Source organism: Syngnathus typhle, linkage group LG21 (genome assembly GCF_033458585.1).
Source record: "Syngnathus typhle isolate RoL2023-S1 ecotype Sweden linkage group LG21, RoL_Styp_1.0, whole genome shotgun sequence".
NCBI classification, from domain to species: Eukaryota; Metazoa; Chordata; class Actinopteri; order Syngnathiformes; family Syngnathidae; genus Syngnathus; species Syngnathus typhle.
The window spans coordinates 153901-167191 of NC_083758.1; the positions used below are offsets into that span (position 1 = coordinate 153901).

At 51.5% G+C, this 13291-nt stretch overlaps 3 non-coding genes across 3 annotated transcripts; 2 read left to right on the forward strand and 1 right to left on the reverse strand.

Annotated features, from left to right (window-relative positions):
* The first annotated feature begins 7156 nt into the window (after nucleotides 1–7156).
* LOC133145912 (small nucleolar RNA U3) lies at nucleotides 7157–7374 on the forward strand. Its single transcript, XR_009711158.1, has one exon. It is a non-coding gene; the product is annotated as a small nucleolar RNA U3 (small nucleolar RNA).
* A 399-nt stretch (nucleotides 7375–7773) lies between these two features.
* Nucleotides 7774–7886, reverse strand: LOC133145974 (U5 spliceosomal RNA). The gene has a single exon (XR_009711215.1). It is a non-coding gene; the product is annotated as a U5 spliceosomal RNA (small nuclear RNA).
* Nucleotides 7887–12897: 5011 nt separating this feature from the next.
* On the forward strand, nucleotides 12898–13088 carry LOC133145857 (U2 spliceosomal RNA). The gene has a single exon (XR_009711105.1). It is a non-coding gene; the product is annotated as a U2 spliceosomal RNA (small nuclear RNA).
* Nucleotides 13089–13291: the final 203 nt, after the last annotated feature.

Genomic DNA, 13291 nt, shown 5'->3' on the forward strand with positions numbered 1-13291 from the left:
TGAGTATAGCAGTTATTTAGGACACGAGGGCTTCATACTTCCCAAAAGCAGTCATCCACTTGTTGTGCTCTTTCATCCTCGTGTTGAGGGATTGCAAGTTTGCAATCATCTTCGTCAGGCTCCCATCAGGGGCGGTGTCCTTCTGGATGAAGGTGCAGCATTGTTCCCTGAACATTGCGCAGACCCTTCCTTTCCCAGACAACAACATAACAAGAGCATTGCGGTTCTGGATTGACATTAGGGAAGGCATGGCTAGCTGTTCGTGCACTGCCTCAAGTCCCACTTGTGTCCGTTTGCCCAATTTCTGCATGTTGCAATGGATGTAATTTATCCTGTCAACGTTCTTGTTCATCGTCCACCAGCAGCAAATGGAGGACTCCCATCCCGCTTCAATTTGGTCAATTAATTCTTATTAATCAGGAACTCCTCTGGGGACTTTAATTGCATCAATTTTAGTCAGATCATCGTCGCCTCTCAAATTTAAAGACATTATGTTTTTGTTTTTTCCAGCTTTTTCTCAGATCTTGGCATGTCGGTACATATATAATTTTGGTTGACTACAGTCTCTAAAAGCAATGGTTTCTTTTCTTTTTCTTCCATTCAACGGATATTATATAGGACACTTTGTCAAACATTTTCACAATCAGTAAACAAACTATCCACATTCATTTTCGAGATATTGATTCCATTCTTTAACATCTACAGCAGTTGTTGACAAACTATTATTTCTTTACATAACGTTTTTGCCACTGTTAAGGCCTTCAGTGTTTATTTTGAAGCCAATTCAATCCATTTTTAGAATGCATCTATTATGACCAGGCATTATAACCCTGTGGATCGTGTTAAGCACATGTTAAACAAGCTCTACAAAAAAAAATTATAAACGTTTTGAATATGAATCAAATTCATATGTTGTATAAAGCTGACTGAACTGCCCTTCCATCCCCCCTGTTGAGCCAGGTGTCAACGGCACGTGACAACACCATGGCTCAATACAGCTGCCCATTTGTATCGTTTCCTTTCCTTTCTCAACGTGACAACCCAATCCACCAATCGAATAACAAAAAAATAAAAAAAATAAAAAAAATAACTGCTGATAAAATAATATAATAGTTAACTGTTGTAGTTCCATAACTTTAACAAACTCAATCGCTCTCTTATTCTGAAATTTTAAATTTAGCTTTGAAATGTCGGTATTTCATAATTGTACATCATCTAATTCCAGAAAGCAAGTTCTTTCCATCTCTCAAATTTTGTCTAACCAAGGCTAGGCACTAAAGGAGCGTGGACCAGTTACTGCCCATAAACAAATTGCTCGCTTTTTATTTTTTATTTTTTTATTTTTCCTTCCTATCTTAACAAAATCGGTTTTGTTTTGCGGTGCAAATCAGATAGACTACAGATAAATAAATTCTTTAGTGCACCTATATTAGCGAAACACATAACACAACACACAGACAACACAAAAACAGCAGAGACAGAGCTCACAAACAACACCAACAAACAACGCTGCGCAGACGTCATCCTCTATTTTGACGTGTTGGTTATACTTTTTCTTTTTCTTTTTTCTTTCCTCAGTGCCTTTTAGTCTTCGTGCAACTATTGTCACACCTTCCCTAGGCATCACCCTGCTTCAACATCACTTGCCACCACGCACTCAGCACATCCCTGGAGTGGGTACGACCCACTCCGCGCGCAGCCACAGCAAGGGAAGCAAGAGGGGGGGCCCGGCATTTTCATACTGATTTATCCCAGCCTGGCCAGTACTGGGACAATCAATGCCGCTGACCCCCACTCGCGCCAACCCAGCAAACAGCTACCCGCAGAGTCCAGAGCCCCACACCTACATCAGTCTCCCCCACAATCAAATTACAATATCAATCACCACAGGAGCCGGCTCCTACACCCTTTTCACACCACAATACCACACTCCCCCCTCCACAGTCCAGTCTAAGTGGAGACAATGGAAGGCAGGAAGGCACAGGTGAGACACCGAAGGAGCAAGCTCCAGCAGTCCTCCCACTAACCAATTACAACATACAACAAAAGCGCAAATCACTTATGTCTGTCTGGGAGGATCACAACAGCCAAACGTTACAAATGACAAACCACAAGACACAGGTCTGGGAACCACATCAACGACCGCCAAACGCAAATGCCGGGTCAAGGACTGTTCTTCGTCTGTTCTTCGCAACTCTTGTCAAAAGCAACCTTTATTTTTCTTTCGTTTGTATTTGCTCGGGTTTTTTATTTCCCTTCCTAGCATCTAACTTACTCAAAATAATTCTTCCTTCAAAGTCGCTCAACTACTTGCCCATAGCAGTCTCAAACAACTTCAATCATTCAACCTGTATTTTCCCTTCAGTCGGGCATTCAGTCATCAATGCTCATTTGCATCTCACACACATTCCATCACATTGGTCCCAATTCATCCAAGCACTCCACACAACATTCACATACCATTTTCAATTCAAGGTTCCTGATAGAACAATCCACTAATCCCAAAAAAACCTCAATACAATAAAAACGGCTGGCAAATTAATTAAATTAAGTTTTTTCTTTGTTTTCAAATTTAAAGAACTCAACCTCTCAGATTCAGCTTGCATATAGAAGATCGTATAATCTTACAACACAACCAATCAATAATTTCTATTAAATGTAGCATACCATGTCTCTGTATTAGCATGAGCGGTCAAAAAAGGGGGGGGGAAGCTTGACATGTTGAAAATTTGGCTTTTCCTCTGCCTCTTCCTCCACCCTTTGATTGGTATTGTTTTGCACGACGACACGCTCTCGCCAAGTGGCCCCGTTTCCCACAGTTCCAACAGTCCAAATTTGAGCTGGAGTTTGAATTGAATGGCGGCCTGCCGCCTTGTTGGTCTCTAATGCAGGTTTAAATTGACCTTCCACCAAATTCTCTCTGCAGTCAATTTATCCTACCAGTCGCACACTCTCAACCACACAACATTCATGCAAACAGCTTGGAACAACGGACAAAAAAAAGAATCCACGCCCTTCTTCACTTAAGAAAAAGAAGCTCTGTTCTTTTTCTTAGCCCGTTCCTTCCACTGGGACTTGAAACCCCAGCTGTTTCATAGCTTGGAAACACCAAAGTCGTATCTCATAGCTTGGAAACACCAAAGCCGTATCTCATAGCTTGGAAACACCAAAGCCGTATCTCATAGCTTGGAAACACCAAAGCCGTATCTCATAGCTTGGAAACACCAAAGCCGTATCTCATAGCTCGGACAAACCAAAGCCGTATCTGCGCTTTTTTCTATGACTTACTTGTCTCCCTTGGTCCGCTGTAATGTGGGACCCCGTCAAACCACCTCTGACAGACGAAGGCAGACCTAAGATGCTGGCCCAGCGAAGAAATTCTCTTCCCAGGACTTTCTTCTCCAGGTCCCCATAAAGGACGCTGGCTTGTCGACAATGCAGCACGTCCTCCTCCGTCAGCCAGATGGCGGGTATGAGGGTCCCGGGTTTCGGCACCAAAAATGTTAGGGTGGTGTTCACTCTAACTTATTTTGCAAGGACCACACTGGAGACAAGTTAGTCGTTTTAGACACCTGCAGGCGGAGAGTTCACTCGTCGCTGTGCTCTCAGCGATGATCGAATGAAGTCTGACTCAGGCCTCGTCAGGCGCTTATTTATTGAGAGAAACAAAGTGGGGTTGCAAGTGGGGGTTTCGGAATACACAGGTTGGGGTGAAGCAGCCGGTCCCTGCTGATCAAAGCATAGCAGGGGACCTTTTACGACGTTCTGTAAACAAAGCAACTTTGATTGCTTCCTCTGCAGCTAGTCAATAAGTTGAAATGATCTTAGCACTTTGGTAAACTAATTTTGTCTAGACAGGACAAACTAGTTAAATTATTACAGGTTATATTCCAACATAATCATACGATGAAGATATTCTGCAAACCCTAACACCCGTAGGTGCGAGTGCGGACGGTTTTTCGTCTCTGTGTGCCCTGCGAGTGATTATTATTTGTTAAAGCGTATATGCCGTTACACCGCTAGATGGCAGCAGCGTTGACTTCCGCACCTGACCACAAAAAGAAACGGGAATCACGTGATGCGCAGGAAAAGAAGCATTAGTATGAGTCGATATATTTAAACCGTAACTTGAATTGGTAGTCTTGTAGTGGGTTGACATAATTCACCCGGAACCTAAGTTCACGTTGCCGAGTTCCGGTGGGATGTTTTACACGTGTGGGAGTTTCCTGTTTGAGGAGTGTGTGTTAGGATCTCGAAGGGAAAAGAGTCGGCCCGTGGTTGAGAGAAGCTAATTATAAATGTCATTAAAACAACTGCCGTTGGCACCGTCATTTATCACTCCGCCTCCGACTCCAGTCCTTGCACACCACACTGGTGACCCTGACATCAGTCCCGCTGAGGATTCCGGGACTGAACAGAATACCGAGCGAGACGGCATGGCGCATTCCGCCGTCCTTAGGCTGCCTGAGTTTTGGGAGACTTCTGCAGCAACGTGGTTCGCACAGGCGGAGGCTCAGTTCGCCCTCCGGGGAATTACGGATGACGCCACATGCTACTACCACGTTGTCTCGGCACTCGGAAGCTCCACCGCAGCCAGAGCCGTAAGTTTCATCACTTCCCCTCCGGCCCAGGATAAATATGCAGGGCTCAAGGCTTATCTCCTCAGGATTTTTGAACTGTCGCGATCCGAACGAGCCCGGCGCCTGCTTGCTATTCAAGGCATGGGGGACAGCAAACCCTCTGAACACATGGAGATGATGTTAAACCTGCTGGGTGGGGAAGAGCCGAATTTTCTTTTCATTGAACTGTTTCTGCGACATATGCCGCCGCACGTCCAAACGGCCCTCGCAAATACGACCATTACGGAGCCGCGTGCTCTTTCGGAGGAAGCGGACCGTTTCTACTTGGCCACCCAGCGTTTCGCCCCTGGTGTGCTGGCCCCAACACGCAGCTACACGTCCCCGAGCGCTGGCGTTTCCCCTGGCAGAGGACGCGCTGCAACTGACAGCCGCACCAGCACAGGTTTGTGCTACTTCCATGCACGTTTTGGCGCCAAGGCTAAAAGGTGCCGCTCCCCTTGCAACTTCGACACGACGGGAAACGCCAAAGCCTGCGCTCAGTAGTGGCCGTGACCGCAGGCAAAAAGAACCGGCTGCTGTTCGTTGAGGACTCCCTCTCTGGTCGCAGATTCCTCTGTGACACCGGCGCCCAGAGAAGCGTCCTGACGGCTACAGTGGACGACGCTGCTGGAGGGTTGCACGGCCCGCCCTTAACATCCGCCAACGACACTCCCATCAGGACGTATGGCACAAGGACTGTGGACATATGTTTCGGGGGTCAGCGTTTCACATGGGACTTTGTCACTGCCGACATCTCCTTCCCCCTGCTTGGCGCAGATTTTTTGTGCGCCCACGGACTGCTCGTGGATGTTAAGAACGGCCGCCTGGTGGACGCGTTAACCTTCTCCTCCTTCGCATGTGTCCGCGATGAGGGGAATTATGTGGGTCTCTCCAGTTCGCTCTCCGAGGGCGACATGTACCAGAAACTCCTCGGAGAGTTCCCCAGCCTTACACGGCCCACTTTTGCCGCCACCACAGCTAAACATGGGGTCGAGCACCACATCGAGACCAAAGGCCCCCCCATCTACGCTAGGGCCCGACGGCTCAACCCGGAGAGACTGACAATTGCTCGGGCCGAGTTCGCCAGCATGGAACGCCTTGGCATTGTTCGCCGCTCTGACAGCCCGTGGGCCTCCCCACTCCACATGGTGCCTAAGCCGGACGGTGGTTGGCGCCCGTGTGGCGACTACCGCCGCCTCAATGATGCCACCACGCCCGACCGCTACCCGGTCCCCCATGTTCAGGACTTTTCGATACATCTAGCAGGGAAGCACCTGTTCTCCAAAGTGGACCTGGTGCGGGGTTATCACCAAGTCCCGGTGCACCTTGCTGACATCCCTAAAACGGCGGTGGTGACTCCTTTCGGGCTTTTCGAGTTTCTTAGGATGCCCTTCGGCCTGAAAAACGCGGCCCAGTCCTTCCAGCGGTTGATGGACTCTGCGCTTAGGGACATGCCTTTCATCTTCGTCTACTTGGACGATGTCCTCGTCGCCAGCTCCTCGGAGGAGGAGCATGCGGCACACCTGCGGGCCCTTTTCACAAGGCTCGACCAGCATGGCCTGATCATTAACCCGGCGAAGTGCGTCTTCGGGGTGCCGTCGATCCAGTTTCTTGGGCATCTCATCGGCAGTAATGGGGCCACCCCCTTGCCGACAAAGGTGGAAGCAGTCTCCGCTTTTCCCCGCCCACGTTCGGCCCGGGGGCTACGGGAGTTCCTTGGGATGGTTACGTTCTACCACCGATTCATACGCCGGGCGGCCCACATCATGCACCCACTGTATGGGGCCCTTAAGGGTAAGACCCCCAACCAGGACATCGACTGGACCCCCGAGAGGATCAAAGCTTTCGAGGATACTAAGGCTGCGCTGTGCCAGGCCACCTTCTTGGTCCACCCGTCGCCTGGAGCCCCGGTCGCCCTCACAACCGACGCATCTGACTACGCAGTTGGTGCTGTATTTGAGCAGTGGGTTGGTGGCGCCTGGCAACCGCTCGCCTTTTTCAGCCGCCAGCTGGTCCCTAGGGAGCGCAAATACAGCACATTCGACAGGGAGCTACTCGGCGTCTGGTTGGCGATCCGCCATTTCCGCTCCATCCTGGAAGGCCGTGAGTTTACGGTTTTCGTCGACCACAAGCCCCTCACGTTCTCTATGTCCAAGGTGGCTGAGCCGTGGTCCGCCCGCCAGCAGCGTCAGCTGTCATTTATCTCTGAGTACACCACAGATATCCGACACATCGCCGGCAAGTCCAACGTGGTCGCCGATTGCCTCTCTAGAGCGGTCGTCCACACGGTTCAGCTGGGGCTCGACTACTCAAGTATGAGTGCTGACCAAGCCTCAGATCCTGGGATCCAGTCGCTCAAAGTTTACCTTTAGCATCGATGCCAATAAATCGTAGAGCATAATATCGATTAATCGATGTGTATCGATGTATCGTTACACCCCTACAATCTAAACATAGTCCTTTACTAGTCGTGGTTGCCCTCTGGGTAAAAATGGTACACTCGCAGATGACTTCCCGCCGCCCCTCGTTGATGAATAAAGACTATACTTGCAGGGATCATTTCTATAGTTATTAACTTGAGATATGTGTTTCTAAAGTGAACGGTCTCGCCAACTACGATGATGAGAATTGATGTTCCTTCCTGAGCGTGAAGCTAGCGGAGAATAATGATGTTTATATCATAGATTCTCCACTTTTGATGAGCGTTCTATGCTTCCTAGTGGAGCATTGAGGGGAGGGACATGATCAGAGTAGTTCTTTGAAATTGGTTAAATAAAAATTAAGCTAATGTAGTGGCGTACTCCTGATATTCAACTCAGTCGATTAACAGTATCGTCGTATTAGTTCAACTAACAAAAGCCTGTTATGTATTTCTGAAGTACTTTTGTACTGAAGTACTTATGGCTGTATTCATTTACACAGCTTAAATCTTTACAACTTCGACACAAATCTGAATTAACTTTAATAATAAATATTTTAATGGCTAAATTGTTTATTGTCCCTTACATATAGTATAATTAGTAGAAAATATATTAATTTATTGCTCATATTAGATAGTTTTATATTTGAATGGGTGGATGTTACCTGTAAGCTATGGCAGAATTAATGGCAACAAAGCAGGAATTTTGATTACTTTCCATTGACAAGTACAGGAAGCTCCGCTTTCGCAGAGCATCAAAAAATTGAGATATACTCTTGTTGTTCCTCCCCACGGAAATCTTTAGTAAAAGGCGAAAGATTTATACGATCTGAAGAGAAACAAGAGAACCGATTTCGGCTTGTCCAAACGGGCCACCATTCAAGTTATTGCTGGTCTCACCAAAGTAACAGGCGGTGTCACACTAGCAACCATTTCCTTTTAATAAAAATAGATCTTCATATATTTGCTAAATTTAGGAGGCCTTAACACTCAACTAAGATGTATAGTTCGAACAAGTATTTGGTGTTTGGCAATTCTATGGAAACGTTTACACTCTAAACGTGTCGTTGTGAGTCCATGCTTGCTCTGCTGCGTTCGGTTCCAACTCCCTGACCTGTTTGTTTGCATTGTGCACGTTCTCCACTCTGGTTTCCTTCCATTTCCCCCAAACATGCATGATAGGCCCATTGAGCGCTCCAAATTGCCCGTAGGTGCGAGTGCGGACGGTTTTTCGTCTCTGTGTGCCCTGCGAGTGATTATTATTTGTTAAAGCGTATATGCCGTTACACCGCTAGATGGCAGCAGCGTTGACTTCCGCACCTGACCACAAAAAGAAACGGGAATCACGTGATGCGCAGGAAAAGAAGCATTAGTATGAGTCGATATATTTAAACCGTAACTTGAATTGGTAGTCTTGTAGTGGGTTGACATAATTCACCCGGAACCTAAGTTCACGTTGCCGAGTTCCGGTGGGATGTTTTACACGTGTGGGAGTTTCCTGTTTGAGGAGTGTGTGTTAGGATCTCGAAGGGAAAAGAGTCGGCCCGTGGTTGAGAGAAGCTAATTATAAATGTCATTAAAACAACTGCCGTTGGCACCGTCATTTATCACTCCGCCTCCGACTCCAGTCCTTGCACACCACACTGGTGACCCTGACATCAGTCCCGCTGAGGATTCCGGGACTGAACAGAATACCGAGCGAGACGGCATGGCGCATTCCGCCGTCCTTAGGCTGCCTGAGTTTTGGGAGACTTCTGCAGCAACGTGGTTCGCACAGGCGGAGGCTCAGTTCGCCCTCCGGGGAATTACGGATGACGCCACATGCTACTACCACGTTGTCTCGGCACTCGGAAGCTCCACCGCAGCCAGAGCCGTAAGTTTCATCACTTCCCCTCCGGCCCAGGATAAATATGCAGGGCTCAAGGCTTATCTCCTCAGGATTTTTGAACTGTCGCGATCCGAACGAGCCCGGCGCCTGCTTGCTATTCAAGGCATGGGGGACAGCAAACCCTCTGAACACATGGAGATGATGTTAAACCTGCTGGGTGGGGAAGAGCCGAATTTTCTTTTCATTGAACTGTTTCTGCGACATATGCCGCCGCACGTCCAAACGGCCCTCGCAAATACGACCATTACGGAGCCGCGTGCTCTTTCGGAGGAAGCGGACCGTTTCTACTTGGCCACCCAGCGTTTCGCCCCTGGTGTGCTGGCCCCAACACGCAGCTACACGTCCCCGAGCGCTGGCGTTTCCCCTGGCAGAGGACGCGCTGCAACTGACAGCCGCACCAGCACAGGTTTGTGCTACTTCCATGCACGTTTTGGCGCCAAGGCTAAAAGGTGCCGCTCCCCTTGCAACTTCGACACGACGGGAAACGCCAAAGCCTGCGCTCAGTAGTGGCCGTGACCGCAGGCAAAAAGAACCGGCTGCTGTTCGTTGAGGACTCCCTCTCTGGTCGCAGATTCCTCTGTGACACCGGCGCCCAGAGAAGCGTCCTGACGGCTACAGTGGACGACGCTGCTGGAGGGTTGCACGGCCCGCCCTTAACATCCGCCAACGACACTCCCATCAGGACGTATGGCACAAGGACTGTGGACATATGTTTCGGGGGTCAGCGTTTCACATGGGACTTTGTCACTGCCGACATCTCCTTCCCCCTGCTTGGCGCAGATTTTTTGTGCGCCCACGGACTGCTCGTGGATGTTAAGAACGGCCGCCTGGTGGACGCGTTAACCTTCTCCTCCTTCGCATGTGTCCGCGATGAGGGGAATTATGTGGGTCTCTCCAGTTCGCTCTCCGAGGGCGACATGTACCAGAAACTCCTCGGAGAGTTCCCCAGCCTTACACGGCCCACTTTTGCCGCCACCACAGCTAAACATGGGGTCGAGCACCACATCGAGACCAAAGGCCCCCCCATCTACGCTAGGGCCCGACGGCTCAACCCGGAGAGACTGACAATTGCTCGGGCCGAGTTCGCCAGCATGGAACGCCTTGGCATTGTTCGCCGCTCTGACAGCCCGTGGGCCTCCCCACTCCACATGGTGCCTAAGCCGGACGGTGGTTGGCGCCCGTGTGGCGACTACCGCCGCCTCAATGATGCCACCACGCCCGACCGCTACCCGGTCCCCCATGTTCAGGACTTTTTGATACATCTAGCAGGGAAGCACCTGTTCTCCAAAGTGGACCTGGTGCGGGGTTATCACCAAGTCCCGGTGCACCTTGCTGACATCCCTAAAACGGCGGTGGTGACTCCTTTCGGGCTTTTCGAGTTTCTTAGGATGCCCTTCGGCCTGAAAAACGCGGCCCAGTCCTTCCAGCGGTTGATGGACTCTGCGCTTAGGGACATGCCTTTCATCTTCGTCTACTTGGACGATGTCCTCGTCGCCAGCTCCTCGGAGGAGGAGCATGCGGCACACCTGCGGGCCCTTTTCACAAGGCTCGACCAGCATGGCCTGATCATTAACCCGGCGAAGTGCGTCTTCGGGGTGCCGTCGATCCAGTTTCTTGGGCATCTCATCGGCAGTAATGGGGCCACCCCCTTGCCGACAAAGGTGGAAGCAGTCTCCGCTTTTCCCCGCCCACGTTCGGCCCGGGGGCTACGGGAGTTCCTTGGGATGGTTACGTTCTACCACCGATTCATACGCCGGGCGGCCCACATCATGCACCCACTGTATGGGGCCCTTAAGGGTAAGACCCCCAACCAGGACATCGACTGGACCCCCGAGAGGATCAAAGCTTTCGAGGATACTAAGGCTGCGCTGTGCCAGGCCACCTTGTTGGTCCACCCGTCGCCTGGAGCCCCGGTCGCCCTCACAACCGACGCATCTGACTACGCAGTTGGTGCTGTATTTGAGCAGTGGGTTGGTGGCGCCTGGCAACCGCTCGCCTTTTTCAGCCGCCAGCTGGTCCCTAGGGAGCGCAAATACAGCACATTCGACAGGGAGCTACTCGGCGTCTGGTTGGCGATCCGCCATTTCCGCTCCATCCTGGAAGGCCGTGAGTTTACGGTTTTCGTCGACCACAAGCCCCTCACGTTCTCTATGTCCAAGGTGGCTGAGCCGTGGTCCGCCCGCCAGCAGCGTCAGCTGTCATTTATCTCTGAGTACACCACAGATATCCGACACATCGCCGGCAAGTCCAACGTGGTCGCCGATTGCCTCTCTAGAGCGGTCGTCCACACGGTTCAGCTGGGGCTCGACTACTCAAGTATGAGTGCTGACCAAGCCTCAGATCCTGGGATCCAGTCGCTCAAAGACTCTGACACTGGGCTGCGTCTGGAGGTGGTCGCGGTTGGCGACTCAGGAGTCAGGCTGTGGTGCGACCTCTCCACCGGCCAGCCTAGACCACTTGTCCCTGCCGGCTGGCAGCGGGCTGTCTTTGAGGCGATACACGGCCTGTCCCATCCTGGCAGAAAAGCGTCCGTGAGGCTGGTGGCTCAGAAGTTCGTCTGGAAAGGGCTGAAGAGGGACGTGCGGGCCTGGGTCGACTCGTGTGTGGCTTGTCAGCGTGCGAAGGTGCACCGCCATACCAAGGCCCCGTTGGAGCCGTTCACTGTCCCCGAGAGGAGGTTCGACCACGTCAACATCGACCTTGTGGGCCCGCTCCCCCCTTCCCATGGTTTCACCTACCTCCTCACCATGGTGGACAGGACGACCCGTTGGCCTGAGGCCGTCCCCCTCTCCTCAACCTCGGCTGCTGACGTGGCCCGGGCGTTTATTGGCACATGGGTCGCGCGCTTTGGAACACCTTCAGACCTCTCCTCGGACCGGGGTGCACAGTTTACTTCCGAGATCTGGAATGTGGTTGCTGGAGGCCTGGGCGTCAAGCTGCACCGCACCACCGCTTATCACCCCCAGGCTAACGGGCTGTGCGAGCGGTTCCACCGCTCCATGAAGGCTGCTCTACGCGCCAGTCTGGTGGATGGCAACTGGGTGGACAGACTTCCCTGGGTCATGCTGGGCCTCAGGACGGCCCCTAAGGAGGACTTGCAGTCCTCGTCCGCTGAGCTCGTCTACGGCCAGGTACTACGAGTTCCAGGGGACTTCATTCCAGACGCCACAACGCCTTGGTCGGCGGCAGGGCAGCGGTCCTCCCTGCTGGAAGTTGCCGGGACGTTCGCACCTGTCCCCACGTCACGGCACTGCACCCCTGTTTCCCGGGTGCCCACCAACCTACGCTCGGCGGGTTTTGTGTTCATCCGCCACGACGCCCACCGCGGGCCGTTGCGTCCGCCTTACGACGGGCCTTTTAAGGTCTTGCAGCACGGGAGTAAGAGCATGGTCGTGGACATCGGCGGTAGGCCTGAGACTATCTCGGTTGATAGGATTAAGCCTGCCCACGTGGATGTTTCCCGGACGTTGGAATTGGCGCAGGCCCCACGCCGCGGACGCCCCCCAGCGCCTCGCCCCTCCGACCTGACCGAGCTCCCGCCTGCCCGACCGACAACGCGACCGTCCAGCCCAGCGGTCTTTCCGGCGGCGCCCCCTACCCTTGACCCCCTGCCAGCCCCTGCCACCTACACCCGCTGTGGTCGGGCTGTCGTTCCTTTCCGGCGCGGGGATTTTGACTATGGGTGAATTCTGGGGGGGCTTGTGTAGTGGGTTGACATAATTCACCCGGAACCTAAGTTCACGTTGCCGAGTTCCGGTGGGAGGTTTTACACGTGTGGGAGTTTCCTGTTTGAGGAGTGTGTGTTAGGATCTCGAAGGGAAAAGAGTCGGCCCGTGGTTGAGAGAAGCTAATTATAAATGTCATTAAAACAACTGCCGTTGGCACCGTCATTTATCACTCCGCCTCCGACTCCAGTCCTTGCACACCACAGTCTCTTTATTTAAGTGGTTTCCTCAGACCAGTTTCAGTACATCGCTTCTCGGCCTTTTGGCTAAGACCAGGTGTAGTATCTGTTCTTATCAGATTAATATCTGATACGTTCCCTATCCGGGGACCATGTATATATTGGATTTTCGCAACAGGGAGATGGTATAGGGGCTTGCTCCGTCCACTCTATGCATCGACCTGGTATTGCAGTACCTCCAGGAGCGGTGCGCCCCCCTCTACTGGGCAAATAAAAAGTAGTTTACATCACAATCCGTTAGCTTCATTCTCACAGGATGAAGCAGAAAGTCAACGACGTCTTGATCGGATTTGATTCAAGTTCATGTTGTGTGCTCACTGTTAGAGTGGTGCTCACTCTAACTTATTTTGCAAGAACCACTCGGAGACAAGTTAGTCGTTTTGGGCACCTGCAGGCGGAGA